At 44.3% G+C, this 11,056-nt stretch overlaps 1 long non-coding RNA gene across 1 annotated transcript; it reads left to right on the top strand.

The window, feature by feature from the left end:
• The first annotated feature begins 411 nt into the window (after positions 1 to 411).
• On the top strand, positions 412 to 1,922 carry LOC310849066. The gene is made up of 2 exons (XR_014566762.1): positions 412 to 499; positions 1,688 to 1,922. It is a non-coding gene; the product is annotated as an uncharacterized lncRNA (long non-coding RNA).
• Positions 1,923 to 11,056: the final 9,134 nt, after the last annotated feature.

Raw genomic sequence — 11,056 nt, 5'->3', positions numbered from 1 at the left:
GGCGCCACCACTGAAAAGACCCTTCTACATGTGCACCATGTGTTTAACTTCTGAAGAAGTAGATCCTAAAGCTTGGATGACAGAAGGAGGTGTGGTGCTTCAGGTATCCTGGACCCCACTGGTGGTGGAAGGGGGGTGTGGTGGGTGTGGCTCGCCCCAGGTGTCATCCCTTAGGAGGGTGACATTGCCGCTGCTCCCCTGAGACACTCCACCACTGCTGGACCCAAGTCATTTAGGGTTTCGAAGGATCAAAACAAGCACCTTGAGTTGTATGTGGAAAACACAGGATAACCAGTGATGCTCTGTTCAGTATGTTCAGACCAGCACATTCTATTTATCTGCAGTGTTCTGAACCTGCTATGTTACATGTGTAGCCCCTAAAGAATTCAGTGAGTTCAGAGAATACAGCTGCTAGACTGCCAACTGGGGTCATCCCTAAGGAACATATCTCACCAGCCTTGAAGAATCTGGACATTTCTGAGCACAGTTCAAAGGGCTGGTGCATACCTTTAAAGCCCTCCATGTTTTGTGACCTAGGAACCTGCCTACCTTTTCCTACATATTTGGAGATGTGACTAGTGGAAGGGTCTTCTTGGCTATGGCACTCAGTTTATCGAATGCTCTCAACTGAAATGTTTATGGAATGCTTACATTCTTTATTTCAGTTCTTTCGACTCTGGGTGGACTCCCATGTCTGCAAAGTTTATCCACTTCTGTCAAAAGAAAGCTATAACCATTTTTTTTTTAATTTTCCAGTAGTGAACAGGGGGTGGGGACATGACAACTAAACAACCCTAACCCAAATTGGGCAGCCTATGAATCACCTATGAGGAGGTTATTTCCTGAAGTGTGAATCAGGATCCAAACTTTTATTTCTACTTAGGGTAGGATATAGCATTTTAATAACATTTTAACATAAATACTAAGCTTCTTCCATATGGGTCTCTTTCTCTCCCCTACACAGTTGATCCTCTGTTGCAGACTTTTAACTTTTCAATCAACAATATTTATGCCTGGGACCTGTGTTAACACTATTTCAGTTCAGTCTTAATTTTTAAATTTAATGAAACTCAATATGCTGTCAGCTCAACATTTATAAAAGCCCTTTGAGAAAAGGTATACAGTGGTACCTCGGGTTACAGATGCTTCAGGTTAAAGACTCCACTAACCCAGAAATAGTACCTCGGGTTAAGAACTTTGTTTCAGGATGAGAACAGAAATTGTGCTCCGGCAGTTTGGCGGCAGCAGGAGGCCCCATTAGCTAAAGTGGTGCTTCAGGTTAAGAACAGTTTCAGGTTAAGAATGGACCTCCACAACAAAGTACTTAACCCGAGGTACCACTGGAGAGAGAGAGAGAGAGAGAGAGAGAGAGAGAGTGGATTGGAGAGAGAGAGAGAGAGAGAGAGAGAGAGAGAGAGAGAGAGAGATATGACAAGTGGCTTTTTTTTAGCCGGAACTCACCAGAACTCAGTTCCAGCATCTCTCAGGTGGGTGCCATTGTCATTCTAAGAGAACATGGGAGTTGTTCACTGTGAGTCTGGCACCTCTTTTTCTATAAGAAAATAGCACTTGGAAATGGAAGCTGTGTTCAATCTGATACAAGCACCTGAATTTATGACATAACACGATGGTCCCGATACATTTCAAACCCTGTTTGTTTCTCTCTTTCCTTTTGGTAAATGGAAAGTATTTGCAGCGCAATCCAGTGAGAAGTTCTCCAGCATGAGTCCGAAAACATGAAATGCCAATGTTCTGTCAGTCATCCAGAATGCTTCAAGAAATTATTCAAACTGTTCTCTGCTTAGCATTCTCTCACAGCATTGCTGCAAATCTATTTAATAAGTGTTTTAATGAACATATTTCCATTTGGAAAGTGAGCATCAACGCTCAATGGAAGTTAATTAAAATTATGTAAACTGTGACCTTGTGAAGATTAATTGATGTTAGTAAAGCTTAGCTTCCTTCTTTCCTTTTATTTTTTTTAAATGCAGCTTTCCTGCCTAAATCAACACAAAGCTTTGTTGCAGCTTCTAGAGATACAACACCTGCTTTCTTCTAAGTAGGGTTTTTACTTTTGCAAATACAGAAACTGACCTCAGAAGAAAAAAGCACCAGATATTTCAGACTGCAGTATAAGACAGAGCGCAGGGAAGATGGATGGATCAACAACTATGCCATGCAGACTGTAGAACAGAATATTATCTGAGTGTCATTTGGTGTGCAGAATGCGGCAATGCGGCTTAGTGATGGCGTGCCAAGGCTCAAGTCTGCCTGCTATCCACATTTTCCAGCTGGGAAAACTGTCCCCATCTTAATCCTAGGAATTGGTTATAGTGACTCAGTAATAGGCAGAAGCAGTGCCTATTTCAAGAGCTCAAAGTGGCATGCATAGTTCTCTTCCTCCCCATTTTGTCTTCACAACAACCCTGTTGTAGGTCGGTTGGACTGAGTGACTGGCCCAAGGTCACCCACTTCATGGGCATAGTGTAGATTTGAACCCTGGTCTCCCAGCTCCTAGTTCGACATTCTAACCACTGCACCACACTGACTCTACTCACTGGTACAAAGCAGCTGTATCTCTTTCCCCACCAGCCCACGGCAGCCATTTTGTGCTGGCACCCACGACACTTTTATCATAGGGCACCTAATTTTTCATTTGCTGGTTTAAACCAAAAAATAGCACTAAGAGGGAAATGCATTCTGTACATGCTCATGGCACTCCTTGCTTTGTGGAGAAGGATCATAGGTCAATAACAAAGTACGGTAAACTCTTTGCGTGCAGATGGTCTCAGGATCAATCGTTACCCTTTCCAGTTAAAAGAACCTCAGGTAGCAGAGAGATCTCTGCCCGAATACCTGGGGACCCATCACAATAGACAATTCTGGGTTAGGTGGACCAGAATAAGGCAGTTTAATATGTTCAGCTGCTGGCTAAATGTATCCCATTACGGCTTAGGTCAGGAAGAGACAAAAGTGAAATTAAATTAAACGAACGCCCGTCTCCATGCACCCCCAGTCAGATTTCAGCTTCTGGAACCGACTTGTCGGAGGAAAAAGAATTGAGTAATGAAGTATTAAAGCTCCGTTCACCTCCCCTTTCAATGTTTTATTACCTTCTAAATGAGGACAAAGTGACCGTAGCAGTTCCAGTTTTTGTCTCTCAGCTGCAGAATCGTGGTTTTAGTGGGATCAAGTGCTCTCTTTATAGAGGCGGATAAATCCAGAGAGCCAGAGGAGAAGAGTCTCTTTGATACCTGGGAGGGATGCTTTTATAGCAAGACAAATCTTGTGCATTTAAGAAGCAAAAAGGTTGCGGTAGAAGAATCCTGGTGCAACTTTCTTTAATGCTGCTGTGGACACTCGAACAGTTGCTAGTTACTCACATCATGAAACTTTTTTAAAAAGCTGAAACTCCACCAACTGGCTGTTTTGGCACACAAGAATGACAGAGAAGGCTGCATGCAGACCGCTTTCACCACTTCCCCTTCCAAAGATTTTCTCCTAAGCACCACCAGTGAAACAAACTTGTATAATCTTTTCCTGAACTTGCCGATGGTGGCTGTTTAAACGTGGTGTGAAATAGAATTGCAGAGTTGGACGGGTCCCCAAAGGTCTTCTACTCCAACCACCTGCAATAGAGGAATCGCAGATAAAGCATCCATGACAGACGGCCATCCAACCTCTGCTTAAAAACCTTCAAGGAAGGAACCTCCCCATGACTTCTGACTGTCAGAAAGTTCTTCCTGGTGTTGAGTTGGAATCTCCTGCCTTGTAACTTGAAATGTCTTTTAGTTGACATTTGCAAATCTAAGCCAGTCTCAGACTGGTTCAGTTTTTGGGGGGCAGGGCAACCTGCAGCCCCCTGTATATCATTGGATCCCAATACCATCAACCCTGGTGTCAGGCTTCAGGGAATAGGCTTCCTCCCCCGTGGCGGCAAATAAGCAGATCAAACAAAAGGAAATTCTTACCAGTTAGTTTCTTTAATAAACAAGGCGAGAGACAAAAAAAGCATCTCCCTAGAATGGCGGTGCTCCCAGTTAAGGGTAACTCCCCCTTCCATCCCTATTAATCTACATCACTCCTACGTCTTGTAATCTGAGCTTGTACCCTCTGCGCTTTCTGTTCTGAGACTTTCTGAGTTCGTCTCGACTTTCAGGAGGGCGGTGGAGAAATGCTGTCCATCGACTGTGAATCTGTTAACCCTCTCTCTCCCAATGTTTCTTCTTCTTCTAGCTGTTCCCCATCTAATATTTCCCAGCTTCTGCCTTCTGAACTATGCCCCTCTGCAAACCACTGTTCCAAATCTACGCTGTCCTCCTGTTCCTGAGAAGACTGAGGATCAAGGGAAGGGGGTGGCTCCCACCATCCCTCCATAGTGCAGCATGGTCCATAGCACCTGGTCAGAGTGAAGAATGGTTGGAAATGATGGGAGCAGGAGTGACCAGTGTGGTGCTGTCCCGTCACCCTCCTGCCTGCAGTGTGGAGATGATGCAAAGGCAGGGCAGATCTACATTGAGGTTGGGGCTACATGGGTGAACTGCCGGAGCCAACTGTCCCTGACCTCACTGCCACTCTGCAGTGACATCGCTCCCATCCCTCTGCACTAGCTGCTGCTGTTTAGTACAGGGGCAGCTAGACCTGATGTTGCTCCGATGCTGGCTGGCACTGTTGGAGCTTATAGCTAAACAGCACACGCCACTGAGCATTATGTGACTGAGTGGAGGTGAGCCCTCTTGTTCTTTCTCTGTGGCCACAAGAAGGTCAGATACTTCACTCCTCAGGGACCTCACCTGTTTTTGAAGCTCTGAGATTACACCTGCAAGTTCCTTTAGTGCCCTCTGCAAACATATGTACTTACTTAATTAATTAAGCTCCTAAGAACCTTGTGCACATCTGTCTGCTTCCCTCTCCTTTCCTGGTTATTTGTTCCACTGCCTCTCCCGCCCTCTCTCTAGGGAAAGGAGCTGCTAAAGGTAAGCAGAGATAAGCAACAGAAGAAGGGAGGCAGCCACAGGCTTTGCTGTGTGTTTGCTTAGGACCCCCTCCAGCCTTCAATGCCTGTCTCCAGGGGGAGCTTCAGAATTCGTAACTGTGAGAGCCCGGCTTACTTTGCATTTAGCTCTTTTTGATGTAACGAACATAATACATAGTCAGGCTCCGACTGTCAATATTGACCGGCCTTATCTCTGCATTTGGGGCAATTCACAAAATTCACCTGGGATTGCTGACACGTGGATACCCTCCAAAAAAATATGCATTGTTGTTGTTGTGACAAAGCAGCACTACAACTGTGAACTTGATGCACTTCCCCTAGCCCATCAGAGATCCATGATAACCACTGAAAGGCACACCGTCGAATTTGTGTGCCAACATAAATCAGACCGCAGTGCAAAATAGTTTGACTGATCTTGCTGTCAGCAGACAGAGGTACCCATAGCCTACTGCCTTTGCAAATTACTCCAGTTGTTCTACAACAGATGTCTTAAAAAGAGCTTCTCAAAAGGAAAACTCTCCTAGAAAAAGGCTCCCCTCCCACCAGAAAACTGTCACTATTTGTACTCTAATGTCTGCCAAGGAATCTCATTAGATTAGACAGTCAATATGTCTTCATCTCTTTGAACATAAAATATTGCACAGAAGGCTATTTTCTCTGTTGAGATTCCTGTCTCTTTGTGGGCTGAGAAGAAGAACTACAACACACTGTGGCCAAAAGCCCAATCCACATGCCCAAGTGTGTGTGCATGCGCACTCAGGAATTTGTTTGTTTGTTTGTTTTAATTTGTATACTGCCCTTCCTCTAAAGGGTATTTCACACACACAAAAAACCACACCAAAAACACAAAACGAGAGCACAAAACGAGAGCACAAAAACAAACACAAACCAATGACCCCATCTCCCACAACACACACAAACACATTTGTTAAATATCAGGATCATGGATTCAAGCCCCATGTTGGGTAAAAAGATTCCTGTATTGCAGGGAGTTTGACTAGATGACCCTTGTGGTCCCTTCCAGCCAGGGCTCCCCCCCCCCCCAGCTGGAACTCACTGGAACGCAGTTCTGCCACCTCTCAGAAGGGCACCCATTGCCATTATAAGAGAACAAGGGAGACATTCATGCTGACTCCTGGCACCTCTTTTTCTAAGTGATGGCCATCACTTAGCTTGCCCTTTGCCACCAAGGAAGCAAAGGATCATAGAGCTGCAGAGTCAGAAGGGACCAGTGGCGTAGCGTGGGTTGTCAGCACCCGGGGCAAGGCAAGTAATTTGCGCTCCCTAACCCGTGGATTTGTGCCCCCTAACCCTAACCCCCAGATGTTGCGCCCGGTGTGTCCGGGCCCCCCTGCACCCCCCACGCTACGCCACTGGAAGGGACTCCAAGGTTCATCCAGTCCAACCCCTTGCAATGCAGGCATTCCAATGCCAGGTCTCCCATCCAGTTTGAAACCAAACCAGACCCTGCTTAGCTTTGCAAATACTCTAGCAGTTTTATTGCTGCATCACTAGGAGTTCCTTTGGATTCCATGCCGGAAGGATCCCTGCCTTGTCAAACTGTGCAGGGAACTGCAACAGGAAGGTTTCAAAAGCCCTTATCACCTGCACAGCATCTTCCACTGCTGACTTTTGCATCACACTCTTTCTTTCCCTTTTCTTTTTTACAACTCTCAATCTGAAAAGTCCAACTCATTATGTACAGAAATATATGGTTTCAGCTTTCTTATTGTTGTGAGATTACTATGATCATCCAAAGCAAACTGCCAACATGAACCGGAATTATTTTACGCAGATTACAATTTTGTTATCAAGGCGTCCCAGGTTTTTGTGAATGATGCTCCTAGCCTGGAGTGTTCTATCTGAAGACTCTTAGCTGTGAGGCATGTGCAGAGTCTGTGTGCTGCTATTTGTTGATGCTGCTGATGTTGATTTCGTGCCTGAACTATTTTATAACAAGAAAAGCCCTCACTAATTTTACACTTAAGCAGTAGTGAATTGCTAAGAAATCAAATAATGTTTATTTTACCTTGGGTGGTAATTTATTGATGCAAATATAACTCCTTAATTAAATTTGCCATCGTGGAGCCCCACATGAAACTGATAATCCATGTGGCTACCCCTCCCCTCATTTTAGAGCAATGTCGTGCTATTATTAGGTAAATGGTGCTTATTCAGGACTGCAGAGACAATGAATTATTTCAGTTCCTTATTTCTTCAGGATCCCAGGCGTATTTTCCTTCAAGAAGTTCTATTAATTTGTAATTTCTCATTAAATGATGGTAGCCCATCATTTCCATTCTGGGAACGGATCCTTTAATCAGTAATATCCAAATCACAGCCTGAAAAATGGTAGGTAGGGAAGCGAAGTAGGGCAGTTGCATTTATCACTAGCACAATCAGTATCTGACACTGCTCAAAAAGTTGATTTGTGCATTATTATTTATTAGAGTTTTTAACCTGCCATATTCCCCAAGGCAGAGGAGAACCGAGAGCAGCTTTTACAGCCTGATTTGGTTTGTTCAAAAGTAGGCTCCACTGAGACCAAATGAAACTAAGGCTGCTGCAGCACACCTGCACACTTTTGTGTGAGAGCAGGTCCCACATATATCAGTGTTACTTTCAAATAGAATGAAGGCAAAATTGTATTAAGTTTTATCTTTGGCTATAACACTATGGCCCCATCTGTAATACACATTTAAAGCAGTATCATGTCATTTTAAGCTGTCATGTTTTCCCCCTAAGAATTCTGGGAACTATAGGTTGTTAAGAGAGTTGTTAAGTGACCTTCATTTCCCTTAAAGAGCTACAATTCCCAGAGTAGTTTAACAACCAATCCCTCTTCCAAGGGAACTCTGGGAACTCCCAGAATTCCAAGGGAACTCCCAGAATTCTTGGGGAGGAACCATAGCTGCTTAAAGTGGCATGGTACTGCTTTAAATGCATAATGCAGATTGGGGCTATGTTGAGTCAGAGAGGCTTTCCAGAAGCATTTTGGGAGAAATAGTGGCTTGCTGGGATGCCGGTTGGCAGTTTTGGGCAGCAGATCAACTAGTAATGAAAAGAGAGCGCACCGAGAAAAATCTGTTTCTCTTGCTGCTATTGCTCATTGTGGGGAGCCCCTTCCATGGGGCCAAATACTGTAAGATTTGCTCCTGCCCTGTTACAACATGGCTGAAAATGCTGGCCCACTTTTGCAGCCTTCAAATGGGGCCACGAAAGTGGGGCAGCGTTTTCGGCAAGGCTTTAAAACAAGCAGATTTGACAAAAGATTCTGGAAGCTTCCTGCAAGACCTTCCCACAAGGATATAAATCCTGCAGTGGGAACATCCTATCAATAACGGAAGTTGAAAGTCATGCACACATAAAACACTATTAATTCCAAAGGGAAATTAACTCTGTGGGCACAATTCTTCACAGCAATAGGTTTGCTGTTCTTATACCTCTATGAAGTATAACTCACAATTATTTTAGTTTTAGTACAGCAGTCATCTGTTTTAGGCATGATGAGGATGGTGTCCTATGTACGTGAAATAAAATATGCATGGAAATGTTTACTATGTGACCTTCTGCTAACAGGTTAGCTTAGGGAAGAAATATATTTGTGGTACCTGTATCTTCCGTCAGGGCAGTAAACTGGGATTGTGGCTTATTTTAGGGTTGAGTTAATGCCTTTCTTCCTCGAACCCCGCTAAGTATGAACCCTTGACAAATTGATTTGTTATAACCCAGTTTCAGCGACCACCTTATTTCAAGTTCAGTTACCTAGGAAACCGTAATACGCTGGTGGGACAGGCTGTCCGTTTCTGTTCACGCTGAAACTATTAAAGCACATCAAATCTCCCCTTCCTCCCTAAAAATGTAAACCCAGCAACAACTTCAGTACTTAGTCTGACTCAATAACGTACAGTGCGGTCCTGTGAATATCTACTACTTTCCAATGGAATGCATTTCTAGATCACTGTGTGCAGTGCTTTATTCCCTTAAAAGTGTTTAGGGGTACTCTCGTTTTGACTCAAGAAAATCACCATTTTATTTATCCAGTCTAAACCACTGAGCCTAGGGCTTGCCGATCAGAAGGTTGGTGGTTTGAATCCCCATGACTGGGTGAGCTCCCGTTGCTCGGTCCCAGCTCCTGCCAACCTAGCAGTTTGAAAGCACATCAAAGTGCAAGTAGATAAATAGGTACCGCTCTGGCGGGAAGGTAAACGGCATTTCCGTGCGCTGCTCTGGTTTCACCAGAAGTGGTTTAGTCATGCTGGCCACATGACATGGAAAAAACTGTCTGCGGACAAACATTGGCTCCCTCGGCCTGTAAAGCAAGATGAGCGCCACAACCCCAGAGTCGTTCACGACTGGACTTAACTGTCAGGGGTCCCTTTACCTTTACCTTTTTTAAATACAGTAAAGGGATAAAAGTTCAAAGAACATGCATTACCTCAGTATCTGAAGAAGTGTGCATGCACACGAAAGCTCATACCAATAACTAACTTAGTTGGTCTCTAAGGTGCTACTGGAAGGAAATTTTTTATTTTGTTTTGACTGCGGTAGACCAACACAGTTACCTACCTGTAACTAAAGGCATGATGTCAAACTGATTTGGGTTGTTAGTGAGTATTGGGAAAGGTGACTACCTCCTTCCCACCAGAAATGCGATGCAAAATTTTCCACATTTCCCCCCTGCATTCAAATGCCTCTCTCCCTACGCTGTAAAGTTCTCAGTGGGGAAAACAAAGTTTCCTGCAGACTTAAAACCCAGAGAAGGTGCTAGAACGATCTCAGGGAAATTGCCCTTTATAAGGCTTTCTGCAGAAACTCACCTTGACTTTCACAGGGTTGTTTTGTTATTCAGAATTATGTTCTGTATAATAATTCATCTGTAGCACCACCGAGAGGAGCTAATTTATCCTTTCCTCAAAATAATGTTCAGTAGAAATAAGCTGTCACTGAAAATACCAGGCATTTCACACCGTTTTTGCCTTCAAGGGCTGGGGAGAAGAGCGATACTTTCAGGCTAGAAAAGTCAACATTCCGGGTGGGGTGGGGTTGCTGTTTCTCAGCTCTCCTTCTTTGGGGAGATTTGTGTGTTTTTAAAAATGTTGCATTATTTGTAAGCTATCCTGGAAATCCTCTCTCTCTCTCTCTCTCTCTCTCTCTCTCTCTCTCTCTCTCTCCGATTCATTTAAGCCAGGGATGGTAAGTCTCTGGCCCTCCAGATTTTGTTGGACTCCCAACTCCAATCAGCCTCAACCACGATGGCCAGTTTCATGGCCCTTCAGATGGGTGAGCCCACAAACCATTGCAACTGGGAGTCAAACCTGGACAAAGAGTGAGACCTACTCACTAGGACTGTATACACTAGGGTTGGGTTCTTCCTTGTTAATCTCTAATCGTGTGTGTCTGTGTGTTGTTAATGAGGAATCAGACTTAAAACAAAAATCTCTGGCATGCTGGTGTGAGAAGTCGTTCGTGGAAACAAACAGACAAAGGACTTCAATATAAGGTTAACCCTTTTATTAGTCGCGTTTGCAAAGGCGGACCCTCCGTACCCATGGATACGAAGAGCCCCGTTCAGGCGTAGGCGCAGCAGTTTTATCCCTACAGCTGCCGCCCCTCTCTCAGAGGCTTGGCTTACAATCTACTTATCAGAGTTCAACACATTTCTAATACATTGTCCACTCTACACTAACCACTTCATCTATTATCAGATATGGGCCTACGCCCCTTGGATTTCTTTATCCTGTGTACGCAGCTCATGGGGACTTTCCAGACTGAGTTTGAGGCACACCCTTGCTTGTAATTTTTCTTTTATTTCTTAATCTCACAATCCCCCCTCTTTTTGATACCTTGCCTCAAACTCACATAGCTGCTCCCAGTGATTTCTCTCCTCCTCATCTGTCGGTATGGGTTCGTATCTCATTGCCATTAGTTGAGTGGTTACATGCCGCTGGGCTATTAGGGAGAGTGAGTTGTTAATAGTCTTAACGAAAATGGGCAATACACAGGGGATTAGTACGCATCCAGCGGCTATTAACCCAATTAAAGCTACAATGGCTTGTA

This window comes from Podarcis gaigeae (assembly GCF_964106915.1).
Source record: "Podarcis gaigeae genome assembly, chromosome: 7".
NCBI lineage: Eukaryota > Metazoa > Chordata > Lepidosauria > Squamata > Lacertidae > Podarcis > Podarcis gaigeae.
The sequence above is the reverse complement of the archived record's forward strand: the minus strand, read 5'-3'. Positions and strand labels throughout refer to the sequence as shown.